Source organism: Bactrocera latifrons, unplaced genomic scaffold (genome assembly GCF_001853355.1).
Source record: "Bactrocera latifrons isolate USDA-ARS-PBARC rearing strain unplaced genomic scaffold, ASM185335v1 scaffold_144, whole genome shotgun sequence".
NCBI lineage: Eukaryota > Metazoa > Arthropoda > Insecta > Diptera > Tephritidae > Bactrocera > Bactrocera latifrons.
Window position 1 is genome coordinate 103400 of NW_017534897.1, and position 19802 is coordinate 123201.

A 19802-nucleotide genomic window follows, 5' to 3' on the forward strand; every position below is an offset into this window, starting at 1 on the left:
ATTTTTTTTCATAGAAATTATTAGTCTACAATTGACTTTTTTCACATATCATGAGGTATATCGTGGAGTGTGTAATGAGGTATATCGTGGAGTGTGTAAACAAGTTTTTTCAGAATTTTTTGATCTCATCTGTCGGAGATATGGCTGAGTGAATGAGATGCGTTCACTGGCCTACAAAATTTCTCATGTTTGGATCATCTGAAACACAAAAACCCAATTTATTCTTAAAAAGTACGTGAATGGTTATCGTCCATACTAGAAAATGGAAAAATGTTGAGACATAAAAAAGTAATTTACAATTAGAATTTTTTTTTTTAATTTTTTGCCATGTTTTTTTTCATTAATTTTGTCATAACATTGTCAATAAATTACAAAAAAAAAAAAAAAAAAAAAAAAAAATTTAGCAACTCGGTTGAGTAGTTCGACCGCACTCATGTTTAAAGTTTAAAAAAGTGTGTGTTTGAGAAAAAACCGTTCAAAGTTTGAGGTGTGCACTCCGAGCGCTCCGAATGTCGAGCGTTATTATCATTTTTTTGTCTTTTTCGAAACCAGGCGGTGGTAAAGTGGATTTCTACATTAATTCTAAGTGTATACTGGCCCCTTAAATTTTTCCTCTTTTTAAAATTTAGCCAATATGTGTTGGCCCAAACCGACTAAATGTGTTCAGTGCCGACGATCATGTTGGTCGGTAGGTGGTGTCGGTGTATAAATAAATTTTTATTAAAAATGTGAATTTAAATGTACAAAATACGAAGTAAGATAATAATATAAAAATAATGAAACCTTATAATATTTACAGGGTTGTAAGAGAATTCTCTTTCGGGCTCTTTACACTTGGATTTTTCTGGTTTTTGCAATTTTTTCCTCCAAATATGTACCTCACTTTATTTTATTACCTATGCCTCTTTTATTAGGTGGCACTCAAAAATCATAACTCTAGCATATTTACGACAGCTTCCACTTTTGCTGCTCTTGTCGCCTAATTTAACATTACAACTTACATAAATATATTCGAATAATTTTGTGTCGTTTCATGTATTTACGCCTCATATTCTTAGTCTAATAAAAATGTATAATAAAGTGTGGGAATGTGGAAATTTTAGTTATTTTTCTATGGCATTAAGAGGGGAGACTCAAACGATATGTGAGTGTGTGAATTGCTACTGTAGCTCTGCGTGCTCATTTTGCTTTTTTTGGTCTGAGATACATTTAACGTATTTCGGAACATGAATGAATTAATACCGATGTATAGTGAGGTGGCACCCCAGAGTCTTGGCAATGACAAGTGCACAATATTGATTTTCTGGTGCTTTTCCTCAGATATTATATTATCTGTCTTCCCGAAGTCGCATTTTGTGGGCGTGAGCACGCAGTTAGTATTCCAATCATGATTTTACAGTTTCATCTCTTGGGTTCCAATAGGAATTTTGTGTAGGTAGCTCCTTCCATCGCGTTTTGATTTGAGATTTTAGCCGTGCACCATTCTTGGCGATCTCGTCCACTTTTCTATGCAGTCGATGCCTGTGTGAAATGGTACCCAGTAAAAGTGATGTAAAAGCTGACAACACTTTGCACTGCTGCCCGCTTCCCGAGACACTTCTGGCTGACATGGGATACAAAGTTACCATCTGGATTGCTGCTTGGCAGTAGAGGCCGTATCCGCGCTTTCGCAATAGTAAAAACTCAAGCTTGTGGATCGACAACTTAGAAGGCTGCTTTATGCCTAACTCTGGGCAGAATTTTTCCCCATCAACTCCATCCCCTATTCTCAAGTCACCATGTAGTCGTTGTTTGATAAACCGCCATTACCCACCGAGTTTTGCCCGAAGGCTCTATATGTAAATTCTTCTGCAGTCGGTAGTCGTCTCGATGATTTTGCAATTTTCAGCGAAGAGTCTACTGGTGGCAGGTTTAGTACCAGTTCAGGAGCTGCCGTTGGAGTTTTTTTGTCATAGTATAAGGTTGGTCGACTATTTTATAATGACCAAACAATGACTTGGATTTAGCGTTGTTATATTAAACACACAGAAGGCAAAAAACTCATAATACGAGCAACAATGATTTCCAAGATTTAAATACTTAACCAAATTTAAATATTTCCAAGTCAAACTGGTTACTCAAACGCTCACTTTAAGCCCCTTGATAATCAGACTACAGCAGTTTAAGGCAAATGTGTTTATATATATATATATATCTGCATATGAGTAAAATGTTTTTAACCGAAATACGAAAATGGAGTTTAATGTCATTTCAATTTCTAGTGGCACCACTTAACATTCGCAATTAAAACGAATGGCTTCATGAAAATATGAAAATTAAAAAATAAAAATACACACCGACGCAAACACAGCAAATAAGTACCTGCTGCTGCAAGCGGCATAGAAAGTGAAGAAATTATTTAAAAGCCAAGACACGCACACACATATGCATGTGTGTAAAAGTCAGATCTGAAGCTATCAACAAAGTGGAGAGCGCCCATTATATTATCCACGTGCATAAACTGAATGTAAGCCAAACCATAATTTGGCCTATTAACCTGTAAATGAATGAAGAGGATGTCGCACACGAAGGCCTATAAATGCCGACACACATACAAACTCGCACATAAAGTGGTTCCTACACAAGCTACATCTGAGCGCTTACACACTTGTATGCATATGCAAATGTATGTATGTAGCAGCGCATAACCACCTGCAAATGTAGGAATGTTGAAGTATGCACCATATAAGCCTGTGTTTCACTTGCGAACGAGACGGGAAACGGATATCTTAGCCGAATCGCCGACAGTTGAACCTTCGTAGGTCGTAATGTCAACACTGATAACCGAAGTGGTCGCTCTTAACTCGCTGCCTACTCTCTTTCTCCGTTTGCATGTGCTCTCTTAAATAGTCCTAAAGTCGTGCATTCCAATGTTGCTCTCTGGGGGGTTGTTGAAATGAAAATGGAACGCACCTTTTGAAATATGAAACTTCAAATCAGCGCGCTTATCGCTGAGCGCAAATTGCATCGTCCTGTATGTGGTCCTCTGCACTGTGCAGCGCCTTCTTTGTTGAAGTGAGCATTTTTGCGCTTCGTTTATTAAATTAATGAATTTGTGTGTTTTAATTAAGAGCGAATGTGTGCGTAAGTGGCATTAGCATATAAGTGCCAACATGTCGACCGGCTCGTTGAAATTTTAGAAATAAAACTTTGTATACACCATAATCAATGTAGTTTTTAATTGCTTGGACGATGTGTTTGATAGACGTAACTTACAAATGAAATTTAAGGAGACTTTAAATATGACAATTTTTGAGCTTACCAAATAACTTTCAGTCAGAGTTGAAATTTAATTGTTGTAGTAATCATTACTTTAAATACTTAGCAATATTAAAATTCATATTTGCGTTTCTTTCGGATTTTTCTTTTATTTTGGAAAAACTTTTCTAGTATTTCAAACGAGAATTCACTAGAAACATTATTTAAATAAATAAACGGCCAGGAAATTAGAAACTTGCCACCCATTCCTGGTAAATAGTGGCGTTTTAGTTTATATGAATAATTTATTTGGATATTGTAGCGGTGAATCAGGTAATAATCTGAACCAAAGGCGACAACTTTTCAAGTAATAAAGTTTCCCATACTAGAACTTGAGTTGAATCGGTCAATTTCTATGGCGAATATTTGCTACAGCTGTTGGATCTGCACAATATCTTTGGAGATTTTAAAGATGCCTTGAATAATATTCTCTACCAAATTTCATGAAGATATATCATCTAATGGAAAACTTTTCCTTACAATGGTTTGAACCCGATCGTTCAGTTTGTATGACAGCTAGGAAAATTGAAGTTTTCCACTGCGACCTAAGGTCTATTTTGCCCTCCCCTATATGACACATGGTCACAAAGGTCTACTATCATGAGCAATTCCACGAGCCTGCTGCGCGCGACTAAGGCGATGTGATGCCTTTCCACATAGATGGATCTTATCATTTTTGCCAGTTTATTGCCGACTACCCCAGATTAGGTGTACCCGGTTGCACCCTGATAGGCAGTTCAGCCTTGCTTTACACTATTCCACTAAAAGCGATTTAATATCACACGCAGAGATCGCCTTTAGTGTCGCTCGACTTTCGCTAATTATAGCGATACACTGGTTGTGATAGTGGTGGTGGAGATCGATTTCTGCAAATTGACGTCCCGTTGGATGAATAGTTTGGTATGCGGTGCCACAATGCCTGCTCAGCGTCAGCGTACCACTGGATATTGCTGCTCTTTAGTAGAAGTTCGAGCGTAGAAAAGTTTCACTCTGTTTACAAATTGTCACTTAGCTGATACTAGCACACAAATGAAGTATTTTAATATGCTTACTAAACCAAAATTACTAGTTTAAAAAAAAAAAAAAAAAAAAAAAAAAACTACAACCATTGTCCAATATTGCACCTCGATCTCATTTTCATGACAGTTTAAGGTTATTATGCTATGAATTTATCACTGGCACGCTTCACACCCAACATACTAACCAAAATATGTTGAGCCGATCCATAAAACACTTATTGAGAAACTCTGTTAACTCTCTAATGCCTAAACGAAGATTTTTCACGTATTATTTCATGAAATTTTGCGATGTTGTCGCTATTGACAGCGGCGACTCGCATGAGACAAGTTTTCAATGGCTTCATAACTTTCACAGAATGCTTTGTCCCACTCAAAAAGTTGCGTTCGTGATGAGGATATCAATACTGTTCGAAATACAAAATTTCAAGTAAGCTCGTTATTCGGTTGCCTTTTTCATGGTTATAGCGAGATAAATTCTTCGCGTCGTTGAGAAAGACCTTACAAATACACACTAATTGAAGAACTGCAATAAGGTTGTTCTGAAAGTTTTATCTAGTCACTATATTAAAAGTATTTTTGATATATTGAGAGCGATATACAATGACAATATCTAAGCCTCGGGATCAACATTTGAAACTAGAACAGGGGAGTTAATCTTATGGAATTGTCTAAAAGTACAAATCATCCTAAAGCAGATTTTAGTAGACAAAAATCTGTATATTATTCAAAATTTTGTTGTTAACAACGGGCTGTTGAGAGAGAATATTTCAGAACATTACCAGCTAAGGACGGATAGTTGAGTTACTCATTTACTCTTATAGAAATTATAATCTGAAATAAATAAAAAGTACTTTTATTAACTTAGTTTGAACTTCAGTGTTGAGCTCTTTCGTCGAAGACACCGAAACCCATCATCTTCCTCTGTCTCCGACTTCTCCTTTTAATATGATGACTCAAATACAAGAAATATAAAAACATACAAGTAAATGTATATAGTGTGACACACAGTGTCGCGCTGTTACCTTTTTCACCTTGCAGTTAAATGCCGCATCTTCCCAGACTGCTGCTCGTCTTATTATGAAGTCTAATTTCTTTTTATGTGCGCACGCTCTCGCATCATCATCATAATTGCTTGCCACACATGCGTCAACACTTTCACTAATTTGACGCAGTTGCAAGCAACACTGCTGTTTTATGCCGCATTACTTTGTTGAATGCATTCGAGAATATCTGCTTTGGCGCTTTGTTGTCACACACTTATACTATAGTATGTTGCTTCATTGTTGCTTCATTTAATATATGCTGTTGCTTTTGTAGTTGTTGTGCAAAGAAAACAAGTGCATTATATTGTCATTGAATATACGTTTGTGTGTGTACGCTTCACTACTCATTTACGTATTTGCAGCGCAATGCAATTATGTGTCGAAATGCCTTGATTGCAACACGTGCAACACAACTAATTCTCATTCTCACACTTAGCATTGTTCAACTATTTATTTGTGTTTATACAGTTTTAAAATGTGGTGGCATTTGTGTGAGAAAGTTTAGTAGTGTGTGCTGCAGCTCCTTTGTGGCATGAAATTAAAAAATTGCTATCTGTATTTTAATTGTGAGTGCACAAGTGGTATGCGTGACACAATAACAATGTTGTGCATTGTTTCACAAGCACAAAAATAATAAAAATAAGTGAATTGGTAACTTCGGCTGCATCGAAGCTATAATACCCCTCACAGGTGCATTTTTGATTGCTTAATTGCAAAAAGGAGTTTTCCTTGATTTTGATCGGCAGGTATATGCTAAAGTGGCCTGGAAAAAATTTTCTTATGATAAGACTTGTTTTTTCTAGATTGTACGACAAAATGAGCGGTTCAAAAAAATAAGCTAGTAAAAAATCTCTAGAATATTGTTCTAATTGCTCAAGTGGATCATGATAATCGTAATAGTAATTGCTGTCTTTGGAGAAGGCCTTAGAGCTACAGGCAATAATTCGTGACAAATTTCGAGAAGATATCTATAAATAGCTAAAAGCTATATCGATTCAATATCCGGCCGTTCCGACAAAACAGTTCCTTTGGCATTATTACTAGAAGATACAAGCCCCAGACATCTGTCTGTAACCAGCGGACACATTGAAATAACTAAGGCTTATGCTGGAAGGAAGCTTTAATGGAAGCAGAATATCGGAGAGAGAGAAACAGGCATCAATTGTTTTATACTACTGTAGAGGAGCCATTGGCAAAAGGTGGGATCTATCACCGAAAGTGGTTATGTTCTATGCAGACTTTATGTGTTGGAGGGCTTTAGAAAAGACTACATTTGCAAAGAAACTCGAAAGCATTCAACGGGCGGCGCTTATCGGCATATATGGTGCACTATGGACCACTCCACCCGTGGCACTTAACGCCATCCCGTGGACATGCGAAAGTTGCTTTCAGACTCAGAGAGTCTGGGTTAATAAAAGAGCACAGGTCTGAACACTCGTAAATCTTTATATACTTTGACTTCATACCGGATTACTTGTATCATTGAGTCGGTCAACCGAACTCTGTCGGCTCCTTCTCTACCCACATACCGGCGAATGGATTGTGGCTGGGAGGAAGCCGTTGAGGAGAGGGGTAGTGAACCTCTTCTCGTATGAGTCAAAGCCGGTTCCAGACTTCCTGACTAGCAGTGACTGCAGTGTCTTCCAGGCAGAGGTTGCAGCCAATTAGGTAGCAGTATATTTACTACACCGGAGTGCAGCTTCCTTCAAAGAAGTGACCATCCACTCTCTAACAGTGCGTTCAGGGGTGGATGAAGCGTGCCTAACCTCATAATCAAGAGCATCGATTGACCTTTTAATAACACTGGTATAGGTGCCAGGCTACAGCGGAATTGCAGGAAACTGTAAAGCTGATAACCTGGCAAGAAAAGGCAGCCTAGAACCCTAGCGATAGGCTAGAATGGGAGAGGATCGGAGCTCGCGTATCCTCTTGTCTTCTATTTACACACCGTAAGGCTCGAAATTTTATCAGATGCCATCTGTAGAAGCTGCATAGAAGGAGATGAGGTGGAAACAACTCCACACTTCCCATTGGCCTTTTTCGCATTTGGCAGGCATGTCAAGATTTAAACCCACCGATTCGTTTTGGCTAATAAGCGTTTCGCTAATTTATAGTTCGAACGGAGGAGTTCTTAATTTCTGTGGCATCATGAAGTGGTCTACTTGTGGTCTTAAAAAAAAAAAAATGGCTGCTAAAAAAGCAATATTGTTTAAAGGGGTATAAAGAAGGCAGAATGGAACCCTCTTACTTTACCTCAGTTTATAGGAATGTATGTATATACAGAAGTATTTTTTTATGTAAGTGTGTGTGTTTCAGTAAACACCGTTATTTTCTCGTGTGTGTGTTTGACCACAATTGTATTAATGAAAATGAAATACAATTTTTCTGCAAGTTTTGTTCTCGTTTCCATACTACCTCCTTTACTTATAAGTATGCGTGCAACTGTATTTTTCCAGTTTTTCTTGCACTTCTTCTTTGCTATGGCATTATCCATTTCATTGTTTGTATTTTTCTCACACGTAAACAACAATTAAAAGTTTCTCCAACGGACAATGGCTTGGCCACAAACACAAGCACTCAGATATATATGGTACACACACACACATGCTCACCACACCGCCGTTCAACTCGCTCATTTACCGTTGCCGCTGCCACCACCCGCGTATGCGCCAATCCGCAATTATCGCTTAGCAAATCTACTTCCTTTTAATATCTTCACCAAATGCGTGGAGTGTAAACAAGAAAATAGGTAACAAAGCAAAAACAGCAGCAGCCGCAACAACAACTGCCACAAACAGCGGCTGTGGCGACAAAAATAATAAGTAGCAAATCTAGCTTCATCAACGAAAACAAATACAGCATCAGCTTGCTTGCACAACAACGAGTTTAGCGAGCGTGTTCTTTGCAGCGCCAGCACCGTTAGGTATAACAGCAGCCGTAGACACGTCAGCACAACAACAGTGTTAAACAATTGCTGCAATGAGTAATGGCAAAAGCAAATCAAAGAATTTTCGTAATTTACTCTCATCGTTTGTGTTTGCTTTGGTGCAACAACAAATGCAATAGTAGCAGCATTAACAGGAACAACGAAAACAACAGCAGTGAAATGAAGTGTTTGTCGCGACGCTTCGCTCCTAAAACAGCGCACATTGATATAGCACAATCCGTCGCTCTTTCCAATTCCGTTTCGTCGCCATTTCGTTCTACTTGTGCGTTGCGTATTGGCCACTTTTATTGTTATTGTGCCATGCAATTGTGAAAATCATCTCTTCATATGACGATAACGAAAGTGTCTTCTTTGCCGTTTCATTCGCGACTATTTGGTTGGAAGCGCCGATGGCTTTCTCATTTCGGTATTTTGATAGGCCACAAACAATTGTGACGGCTTGCAGTGAGTAAGGTCTTGAACTCGTGATTTAGAGTTGCCAATGGGTTTTAATTTTAAAATTTTGGCGGCTGATTGGTTTATATTTTTCTGGGGGTATGTTTTATTTATTGCTCTAAGCTTCGTTATCAAGGCGCTCGTCGTACAAATACAAGGAAGCTTCAGACATGTCAGAACCATGCACTGCCGATAATAACGGGATACTTTTTGGCAGGCAGTTTCTGTTGGGACGTTTTTGTAAAAATCATCCCTGCAGTCCCTTAAAGCGTAACCGCCTTCTAGGAGCACCAAGAGGACCTTCCTCAACTACATCGACGACAAAAGACAATAAGCGCTCCAAACTTCGCACGCAATTAACATCGGACATGCACTGATCCCCATTAACGGTGGAGCCTGAAAAACCTTCACCGACTGCCGCTCAGTGAATTGCGTACTTGGCGTCAAACCACCACCCATTACAGACGACGAATGCAAGTTGGCTCGAGAATCGAGAGTGACCGTTGTGCAGTTTCGTTCTGGATGGTATAACAGATTAAACTCCTACTAAATGTATGTCCAGCATACATCGAGTCCCCGTATGATATTAACCACCTCTTTACATGACTCCACACATCTGACACTCCTCTCGCTATCATCCGATCCCGTCGAAACAGCAAATTTTCTATGCCTACTGTTGGATGATACCACCCTACCGGGGACTGTATCCGAGCTGCATCTTTACGCCGCGAAACTCTTAATACGATATTTTCCTGTCATTAGCGAGGGACCGCCCAGAAGCAACAGGGTTTGGTCTCTAGCAGAGAAAAGAGAACTGGTCCGTGTTCCATCAGAACTCTACCAGGAATCACACATCGATAGTTAATGACGTTTCAGTTGCTTCGGGAGCTTGGTTGTGAGGTTCTTATGCATCCAATTTATAATCAGATCCTCTTACCTTTAAAAGTTCAACGACTTATTTTAGTACTGATCGCTCGATCTCACTAAATTTAGTCTATCACTAAATTCTATTGTTTTTTTTTTTAATAAACACGGATTTTTTAGCAATTTTTCTCTACATGACACCTAAACTAAAAGTCACAAACTAAATTCACACTTTTATTATTTATATTTAGTACAATAAAGCAATTATTAATAAGTTTAATAATCGACACTTTCAATTGTGAGCTTTTTCAAAAGATAAATTCAAAACTACCGTTCCTTTGCCATTTTGTACCGGCTACGCTACACTGAGAGCAAACATTCGGCTCACTTTGCCTCCATCGGCAAACGGTAAACGGAAATATGTCAAAGAGAAGTTATACTCTTCCGCTCGTCACGGGTGGTGTTGCTAAAGCCAGCAACCGAGTGTCAGCATCCGGCGCTCCCACGAGCTGCAAACGAACGCAGACGACGAGTTTACTTCGTTGCCACTTGTGCTGTTGCTGCTGTTGGTTTTGATTTCGTTGCACACGTTTCCCCAATTGCGCTCAGCGCTCTTGCTCAGCGCACACGAACTCGCACAGCACTGTGGAACATCGTGTGCGACGTCAACACCAACTTCCGTCACCGCATCGCTGTGCCGTTATTGCCAAATTGCGTGCACTGTGATGCTGCTCGACGTTCATGCTGCTGTCGTGTTGGTTACAAATCAAACGAGTCCTATTGCTCGGGTGTTGCCCATGCTGACGCTGCCACTAACGACGCTATTAGCGCTGTTAGCGTTCTGCGCTGCTGTGGCGACTGTTGTTGGCGCCGCTGCTACTATTTGACTTGCCCGAGTGCGGCTGTTACTGCTGCTGTGTCCCAATCGTCACACGATGTGCTGCTACTAAAAATGAAACTGAAACATGCGTTATGGTATTCGGCTAACGACTTGCCAGTCAGTCTCAAAGGAACTTTTGTGCGGTTCGGTGCGGTTCGGTTTGATGTGTTGCATGTGCAAAATACATATTTCCCAACGTCGTGCGCTCGACTTTTCAGTGGTTATTTCATTGCGGCGCTAGCGCTTGGCCCACATTACGTACGCGTCCTCATTACGTGCGATTTGGTGGCATTATTGTGACATAAAAGATTTTTTACTTTTAGTACGGTGAATATTGTGCAATATTTTTGCAACAATTGGAAGGCGCTGAACGTGTGTGTTTGGTGTGAAGGAAGTGTGAGTCCAATAAGCGACAGCCAATATTAGTTGTACAGTTGCATTTGTACCTAGCAATTGTTGTGGCACGCTTATATGGCAATTAGTTGTTGGTGCTCTTGGCAGGCTAGCAGCGCATGTGCAATTAGTGTAACTTTCCATGAATTTGTAGCGCTTACTTTTGCAAAGCAAGCTTCGTTCGCGTCCATTGCGTGTGGCAAGCAGCCGGCTTAGCCAGCGCACGTTGCAAGTGCTTTTCTCTTCATTAGCGTTAGCGTTAATTTATGCGTGCGTGTATTTATCTCTCATACCGCCGTTACTGTCAACGCTGGCGATACCACTGCAAGTGGCGTAAACTTTCATTGACGCGCTTGTTTTGATTGTATCTCGACGCTGACGCGCTACTTGAGGGTCTGTTGGCCACGCGCGTACGTTTTGTACGTTCGCTCTGGTGCGCGCGTGTGTTGTGAATTTATATAAATAATCTAAGTGATTTTCAATCCCAATTTCCATAGCGCTAAAAGCCATTGTTGCTGCCATGACGCGTAATATACTATAGTGTCACATAATTCTCTCTCGGCAAGTAAGACACAGACACACACATAAGCAATACACAAATATTTTAGTGAAGCGCGTAGTGACAGTGGCTGCTCGTAAAATGTTTGATATACTCGCTGCGACACCTGACTGGCATACCGACACGTACTAAAGACAACCCATCAGCGCTCCCATTGCGTCCACTACACTTGCTTACAACGCCATCAAACGCGTGCAACGTGCTGCTGAAGGACACTCAAGCTGTGCCGCATTGAGTTAGCTCGCCTGCTGGCTTACTGCTTACTACTTCGGTGTGTTTGTGCCCGTTGTGCTTCTCGTAAAATATCGCCGTTGAACGTGCGCGGATTAGAAAGCCACAAGCGCGGAGGCAAGTACCGCGGTCGCAGTGCGGCGCTGGCTATGTAAATAGCGCGTTGCTTGTGCGCCACTGACTCTACTTTCCGGGTAAGTCTTTTTTATTTAATGTAGCTTGTTTGTTATTTATTTACGTATGTAGGTGAGTGCGCGCTCGCAATTTGTAGCAACGCAGCTCTTTACATGGGTTTCACCTCTGCCCCATGCAGCTATCTATGGCCTCTGTATTGACTGTGCCGCGTGTGGCAAGCGAACATTTTAATTTTCTTTCAATGTTATGCCATTTACTCTTACACTTTTTCCACGCGCGCACAAACATAAACAATCGACGTTGTTATTTTTGTTATTGCTGCCCATTTCTCCATTTCCTGCCAGTTGAGTGTAAAATAATTTACAGCGTCAGCTGGTTTTCCCGCAATTGTTTTTTGTACAAACATATATTTTTTGGGGGGAATTTCATTGCGTACGGTGCTTTACTATTGCTTTCGCTACATACAGACATATGTACATATGTAGTAAAAACAAACAACAGTCAGTTGTGTTGTGCGGCAAAGCAATATCGTTGCTAAATAAAATATTTTGCTAAATGTAATTGGTGGCACGCAATTTGCGCTCATCTCCGTCTGTGTGGATGTGTTGTTGGAAAAGCTTTACTTTGCGGATTTATGATGCGTTGAAGTGTTTGTTGGTATCTAAGATGGCGTTGAGGTGGCATACTGCTAGGCTCATGTGTGTCTGTTCGTTTGGCTTGGTTGCTTGCCTCCAACATTTGGAGAATTTGTAGTCGAGTGACGTGTGATAAGAGCTAACGGCTAAGGTACGCATGCCGCGCATAATTGTGGCAGGTTCGTATGTATGTACATATATACATAGAGTGTGTTTGTGTAGCATAGGCGTTCAGCAGTTAGCTGCTGATTGGGCGCCCGATAAACTTTGCGAGTAATTATTTTTAATTATTCAGCTGAAGTTACGTGCAACACGGGCTTTTTATGGGCTTCATGTTAAATGTTTTAGTGTTTGTTTTGGTGTTGTACAGATAATTAATTAGTAATGGTTATTATAGATAAATATAATCGAGTTCTTAACATTTTCTTTGTAATTTTTATATTTACAGTAGATTTAAAAGTTTTGATTTTTAGTTTTAGTGCTGCTAACAGCGAGTATGAGTATGAAAAACTTTTCAAAATTAAATTTTTTTGTAAAATCCAAATGTTTAAGTTAGAGAAACTATTGCTTAATTTGGAAAAAATACTTACGATTTTCGTGAATATTAGGTTTCTGGAGTGTATTTGTTAAGTCTCAAATAATAAACCATGATAGCGCTTCTTCATTTGGAAAATGTCCTGATTGAACCTCTCACCTTCCTCGTCATTCACCACACTCCAATTTGATGGAAAGAAATCCAGCTCAGCAATCACTTTTATCAGATTTCTGTATGCTAATGATCTGTCTGCTGTGACCTCTAAAATACTTTATTTTCTTTTTAATAAAAATATGCCACATATTTTGGATCGATTTATAATGAAACTGTAAACAACTCTCTGAATATCATATCCCAATATCACTTGATAATATCGTCCGAAACAAAAGTAAAAAATTGGTTTAGCATAAGACACCACGCTCGTTTTTATTCCTTTATATCAAAGACCTGGCTTCGAAAACACGTTACCTTATATTGCATAAGAATGATAAACAAAAAAAGTTGTAACAAACAGCGTATCGCTTTATGAAGTCAGAATGTGGATAAGAATGAATTAAACACATAAAAATTAAATTAAGTTAAAAGTTAAATATAGCCTTAAACTAATTTAACACATAAATTATAACATAAATATTTAATAAAGCAATAAAAATAATTATAAATAAATAAATTCAAATAAGTGGCATGCAATATTTGCGAATATTACACAATCGGCAAACTAATAAAAATAGCAAATTGAGCGCAATAAATAATGCGTTATGCAAGTTATTACTGCAAATAGTTTATTCACTGTTTGCTATCTCATTATTAAAAAATATTTAATGCCATAGTTACGTTTGACGGAAGTTGCGGCATTTGCAAATGAATTTTTAATTGTTGCAACACTAAATAGAACGCTTCTTTATTATGCCAGCCTAACACAGAACGCCACATTCGAGCAACAGTAATGTGGCAAAAAATGTATGCAACTTTGCAATGGACTTTATTACGCACACAACGCTGCGCTTAAAATATAGCAACTATTGTGTATTATATTTAATTAAAAACAGATTTCGTTTGCGTTTCGGTTTTGATTGAATAAATTTGATGGCCAGGTATGAAATAATACAAATATATGCTTTTTTTTTTTAAAAATATTCACTGTTTATGCGTTTTTTGGGTTTGCTATCGACATTACCGCGCCAAAATGTAGGCAAAGTTTTTCCAACTCATTTTTTGCATACTTAATTTGTTATCTGCCGTTGAAATATATTATCGAAATCGCGGAAAAGTGGGAAGAAAAAATTTGTCATATCAAAATAATAATCTTGTACACTTGTTGGGGCACTAATTGAAACTCGCATACATATTATGACTATTAGTTACGTTGCCGTTATCAACTTTATCGTTGAAAACATTTTGATTTAAATCGCAATACCATTAAAGTGAAATCGACAAAGCTGTAAATAATAGTCAAACTTACTTAATTTTGACAATTTTTCCCATTTATATAATAACTGTCATGTTATGTTTGGTATCCAAAAAAAAAACAAAAAGAAAAAACGCGGTATTATAAGCTTTAATAATATAATTATACTAAGTTTCATATACAATTTCTTCTGAATCAAAAGTTATTAAAAAAGTTACTAAAACTGTTTGTTTTGCTCCGAAAATCCATCTAAAAAAATTGGTTGGCACAATTTTTGATGACACTTGCTGAACTCCAGTCATTTCGTAGTCTAAGTGAGATAACGAGTTTTTTTTCGAGGAATTGCAATAAGCATGTTTAGTTTTTCCGTCTGACTGACGAAACCTCCGATTTCTAAATGTGGAAAAACGATACATACATATACTATATAACTAAAGAGCTAAAATTTTGTCATCAATCACTTAGAAACTCATAAGGTTTCAAATTATTTTAGAGGTTTTAGAGATTAGGAGCAAAAGTGAAAAAAGGCGCAATAGATTCAAATAAAATATTTGCGATTTGTTTATTTATGATTTGTTCTTAAAGAATCGGTCCGAAGTAAAGAAATTATTCCGTTGGAACAACGAAAAATTTCTACTATATCATTTGGCGATCCCCACCTTCTTAAGGAATCGCATTTAGTCTGTTAGTTACAGTCTTTTGTGAAGCCAGTTAAAAACTCTTGTAGTTATATATATTAAATTTTGGACAAAGCACTTTGAGCCCATCAAAAATCTGCTTTGTGATTTTATTTAGTTGGTTAGTTGCAAAGGGCAGCGCATGAGCGCCAAACTGCAAAATTCCGTCTCTTTGTAGCGCTTTATACAGGGCACAGTCTCTTGCGCGGACTGCCGATTTACGCCAAGGAATAGGAAACTTTAGAAAAACAGAGAGAACAACAGTTCTAGATTGCCCAACAATTTGTAAAATCAGGCTCGATGCCCTGGGTTCCATCTACATAGAGAGGAATCACATAGCTTTTGGAATTATTCAGAGTACTATACTTTTGTGACCATATGTGATATAGGAGAGGTCATGTGTCGCGGTGCAAAACCTCAATTATTTTATATATAAATATCTATATAGGCCATCATTAATCCTATTGTGCTTTTAGGTGGTAACCAAATCAAGCCTTATTCGGAACCTCAGTGGATTTGGTAAGAAAGCTGATTTTTTCCACTTCAGCTGCCCAATGTCTCTTAAGTTGGAGCCATAACGCTATGAGACTTAGTATGGGAGCTACGAATAGCTTTAGTTACCGCTTGGCCACTTATCCACTATAAGATTTATGGACTTGTTGGTTATAGCAATAGCCTCCTTTGCACCTTTTGTTGTTCTGATACTCAGATTGGTCTAAATGACTTAAAATCATAAGCCAATTGATCATAAGCCCACCCTTAATATGCATTGGTCGAGGATAACTTCCAGAGCCTTTGTTTATGTAGTTTTCTTTATGACTATAATCCCCAGCAAGTCAAGCAGGCTCGTTGCACCTGTTACAAGGACTTAATATGGTACTTTTTCGATAACGCCATATCAGGAGGGCATAGATCATATGGGGTCATAAACCCCACTATCGAGTAACAGAAATGATTCTACTGCAAAAATTCCGCATTAAGCCCTGCTCTTAATGTGTTGTCTCCACATCAGTTTTTTATATAGGATTATAACTGTCAGAGCTCAAGGGTACAGTAGTTCATCTCTTTAAGGAAGGAAAATTGAATTGCGAAGCTTTTGGTGAACAAATATATTTCTATTTTCTCTGAATTGATAATTAGGTCTTCACCCTCCATTTGGCGGAGGTTTTAAAGGCCGTTCCTACGAGTCAAGCTGGGTGATTACCATTTAGTTCTGATCACAGGACAGTGATATCATCTGTATAGCAGATTTTTACATATATTTTCGCTATTTTACTCGGATATCTGATAGCATTACATTTAAAGAATTTTTTCCTTGATTTGAGCGGAGCATTTAAGAAGGAAATGTAAGCGGATTCTGTATCGTTTTCTTCCAAGCGGTTTATGCAATTAAAATTCGTTAAAAATTTTATCCAATGAATCTTAAACGGATAGTGGTTGATTAAAAATCTTACAAGAAAAAGTGGACTTTGCCAAATGCAAAGAGCTCACTGGACCTTCTGCGATTTACTTTGGCCTGGAAGCACCTTGCGACTGCATCGTTACTGGTAGCTGACCAATGCTTACCGAGCTCCTGCATCCAGTCGTGCGTCGCAAATAGCTTGCAGAGATCCTACTCATACCCGACTTAGCGAGACCATAAGTCTTGCAGCTGTCAGCATTTCGGCTAGTCGTACCTAAAAGCAAGAAATTTAAATTAAATAAAGCAAAGGGAGCGTTTTAAACTGTATAAACAGTTTTGCGTTTATCAAGCGTTAGACATGCTTTTTGTCTTCGCTATACACTTCTGAAGTTTGCAAAATACCTCTGGCATCGAACATTTTATGAGAAAAGTGTATTTGAAAAGTTCACGCCACCGCCACTGCAGAAAGAAGACAATTTTCTAAAGGCATAAAATTATAATGGCAAAAACAATACTTTCAAACTGTCGATAATTTGAGGTCGCCACTGTAAACAGCTCAATTTTCATGCGCAAATTGTGCAAGCCAGCGTATTTCCTCTAATCACCCGGCGACGAAGTTTTTGTAAACCCCCCGACAACTTTTCGCTTTGACAGCGTAAGCATTATATTCCTTTCATATTGTGCGCCCCCTTGCCCCCTCTCCAACCGTTTGGCGCGTCTTACTTTTCTACTGCTTTCTTTTATTGACACAAATTAGCTTTTGTGCTGAGAAAAGTCTTGACGCATTTTGCCACCGAACCAGATGCTTTGTCGTTGCTATTGTTGTAGTACGCGTACATATTGCGCGCTCCTTTGCATATGCAAACGTTCCCAGCACTCTGTTCGTCTAGAGATTATACACTGCACTAAGCGACGCACACTTATTTACTTCAAGCTCCACCCTTTGCACAAGTGTGTGCGAGTATGGGTGTGAGGCAGTGCGCCTGTGTGCATTTGCATGCTTGACTATGCTCGGTATGTACTTGCTGCACGCTGCTTACCGCGACACCATGCTGCCGTTGAGCTGAGCGCCGGCGAGCGTTGTTTGGGGCGCATTGCTCTTAAACTTTTGACTTGCCACAACGCATCGGAACGCAACGTATGCTAGACACATATAAATGCAACAAGAATAACAAACAGCGACAAATGGCCAAAAAAGTGGCAAACAACAATGGATTTAGTTGCACTCGCAGCAAAAATAAATTCCTTGCAACAAAAGTCGCATAAAACTGTTCTCCCGTGACGGCGCGCGCGCGCGGTAACAGTGAAACGTGGCTTTTAAGCAAATTTGAAAATTTCTGCTCTGCGAATTCACTTATGCTCATGCACATTGCAGCACATACAGTCAGCATATGTGTGTTTGTGTACGTGCAGATATGTTGCAAGCAGTCATGCATAAAGCTGCAATTTCGCTTTGGCTCGCAGCAATCCAATTCGGTAAGCATCGCGGCGACCTTTCTCAACTTTTATTGTCATTCTGCAATTTCGCCGACTTATGTTACTAATACTTTGCTCTTGTTGTAGTTGTAATTTGTGGCACGTAGTAGGATTACACAGTGGTGCGCGCATTTAATATGTGGAAACGATTGAGCCGCGATGCTTGCCCAAGGATTTGCTAGTCTCTAGAGGTGCGATTTTATATATATGTACATATTATTTTTTTGTAGAAGTTTTGGAAATTATATCTTTATGTGCTGGCATTTTGTATACTATGCAAGGATTTAATCGTGCTCTATATTGATGCCGTTGGAAGTTTTATGCTTAGCGTAAAATATGGGACTAAAACGGGTCCCTTGGGCAGCTGATAACGCCGATCTATTGCAATACCTTAATACTCCTCTATTTGTATTAATGGAAAATACCCTCAAATGTCAAAACAGCTCTTGAGGCATGCCACAAATTTGTTGAGCAGGCTATTATCAATACCCTATATATCAACAGGTTCGCGGAAAATATCTTTAGGAGATGTTTTAACCTTAGTCTGAAATAAGTTGGACAATGGAGCAGAAAATTTCAGGATATTTCCACCTCTTCCTCCATAGAACTTGACAATTAATGTCTAAAAACCATTCTAAGAGAAAGCTGTTCCGTGGATCTCTGTCGTTCTGCTCACGATGATGAAGTGAGTTCTGGATGGTTAAACCGCTGGCGGCTATACTAAGGCCATCATTAAGACCATCGGTGGTAACCAATTTAAGCCGTATTCAGCAACTCGGTGGATTTGGTAAAGTAAATGTCCTAAGTTGAAGCCTTGGAAGACGTGAATATGTCCTTCTCCTTCGGCTTAAGGGGTTAGATGGGTTCCTTCGGGTAAAAAACAGTCTTTTTTCAACATTTTTCCTCATAATAAAATATTTTATTAGAGCTTTTTTATTATTACAAACATACACTATTAGCAAAGAAATTCTGAAATAATGTTAGTCTTGGCCAATTTGACGCCATTTCCAGTGAGCTCTCGGAAAAAAAGATGCGCCCGCGTGGGCAGGATACCTACTAGATCATCTAATAAATCACTTGGGAGAAGGAAAGAAACTGAAAATTGGATTTTTGGCAGACGTTTTTTGTAAAAAAAAAATGAAATTTTCAGTGAAAATTTCTCTAAAAATTTTTTTTTTTCAAATAGTCGTAATTCTTCGTAAACCTTCGACTTAAGAGCAGGTGCCTTGTGATGGCCTCTGCAAAATTACTAAATTCCCTTTTGCCTAGAAATAGAAGTTTTTTCATCTGTCCACCATCAACACTACCCAAAGTGACCTTATGGTATGCGCTGTATTTCCTGTGTTCCAAGATCTGAGATCTTGCTCTAAGGTATACTGTTTCAAACAACGTTTCAAGAAGCTGAATCGCCTAGGGTGGCTTAGAAGTAAAAAAGTTTGTCAAAATCACATAGGTTAAAATTTTCAAGAGATTGGTCGCGGTCCTGTGCTAGAAGACCGGGACGAGCAAAGGAGACTTGACTTTCTGCGGTTATTAATATATAGTGGGAATTCTAAGCCAGTCAATTCAGTGTAAATAATCCAAAACAGATTGAAACATATCTCAAATAACACCAAAACCTCAATATTTTAATGTCAAATGTGTGAAAAATTTTATGAATCAACATTTCTAAAATTTTGGAAATTTGGCTATCTATTAGCAGGAATATTTTTATATATGAAATATATTACATATGAAAAATAAAATTTAATTAGAAAATAAACCTTGCTTAAAGCTTTAAAGTCTGGAAACAGTACAGCTTTTCTTTTCGAGTTTTCCAGTTTCGCTCATATTACATGCTTTAAAATAACCTCAAGTGATATAAGA

At 38.6% G+C, this 19802-nt stretch overlaps 1 protein-coding gene across 1 annotated transcript in view; it reads left to right on the top strand.

Moving 5' to 3' along the window:
* The first annotated feature begins 10629 nt into the window (after positions 1-10629).
* Positions 10630-19802, top strand: part of LOC108965654 — a 336480-nt gene continuing 327307 nt past the window's right edge. The window contains exon 1 of the mRNA XM_018928203.1: positions 10630-11862. The gene's annotated coding sequence lies outside the window, so the exon portion shown is untranslated. The remainder of the gene's footprint in view (positions 11863-19802) is intronic.